At 40.5% G+C, this 1095-nt stretch overlaps 2 protein-coding genes across 2 annotated transcripts in view; one reads left to right on the forward strand and one right to left on the reverse strand.

The window, feature by feature from the left end:
- Positions 1-1095, reverse strand: part of LOC106876538 (zinc finger protein 135) — a 48887-nt gene that overhangs the window by 18848 nt on the left and 28944 nt on the right. The window lies entirely within an intron of this gene.
- The window catches only part of LOC106876534 (zinc finger protein 91), a 7957-nt gene that overhangs the window by 3856 nt on the left and 3006 nt on the right, over positions 1-1095 (forward strand). The gene's annotated exons all lie outside the window — the stretch shown is intronic.

Genomic DNA, 1095 nt, shown 5'->3' on the forward strand with positions numbered 1-1095 from the left:
TGAAAACAATAGTTTTTCTGTGACAGCAGTTAAATTTGCCAGATGCCTTAGCTAAGCAATAGAATGCCTTCGCCACTTGACCCTTCTAACCTCTTCTATTTCACCAATAGCTAGAATAGATATCACAGACTTCCAACGAATTCTATTATCGAAGAAGGGAGTAGGTGAAAACGCAGTGACAGCAACCATTAGGGGACAAAAGGAGAAAGAAAGTTATGAGACACAAAAATCCCTCGATTCTATAACTTTTATTAACTGAATTTCTTTTCTCTTATAACATCATTCTATCTTTATCTGTGGGTTACTACTACGAGAACGTGTACACACTTAAAGGTCGAAATGAACTTTTCTTTTTACCTTGCATGCTTTTCCCATTTACTACTTATACATACCAACCCGTCGTGGTTTTGGGTATATACAATGTAACGTTAAATACATAACCTTCTCTAAACTAAACATTAACCCCTACATCTTGACCCACGAAATTCGGATCTTGTGAATTTTCCGAAGTCCTTTCCCCGCTCATTTTTTTTTTCATTTCTTACACATTGTTTTAAACCGATCTCCGTATATTTTTTAGATTTTCATTTCCGGGTCAAGATGTAAACATTAACCTACGATTGTATTGGAATTGGTTATGTAAATCTTTTGCTGTCTTTTTAAAACGAATTGAGAAATAGTCAATCCTTCGTTTTAACTCAACAAAGCCGAAACAGACACTTGGTTGTTTCCGTCACAACTCGACAATTCACTTCGGACATCTTCGTGACAATTGCTGATATGGAAGGGGGAGGAGAAAGCTAATGCGTTGTGTGTGCACGCTTGTTCTCGTCTGTGTGTGTGCCTCTGCGTGCTTAAACACACACACACACAGACAAGAACAAGCAGGCACACACACACAAGAACAGGCACGCACACACAATCCATTAGCTTTCTTCTCCTCCTCCCGTTTTAGCAGCCGTAACGAAGGCCACGGAGATATCCGAAGTGAACCGTCGAGTCGTCACGGAAACAACCGTTCGTCTTCTGCTGCCTAGGCAACCACACTCAAATGCTGCTTATTACGTGCCATCGGCACAGTTTCGTGTCAGGCAG

Source organism: Octopus bimaculoides, chromosome 29 (assembly GCF_001194135.2).
Source record: "Octopus bimaculoides isolate UCB-OBI-ISO-001 chromosome 29, ASM119413v2, whole genome shotgun sequence".
In the NCBI taxonomy this organism is placed as follows: Eukaryota; Metazoa; Mollusca; class Cephalopoda; order Octopoda; family Octopodidae; genus Octopus; species Octopus bimaculoides.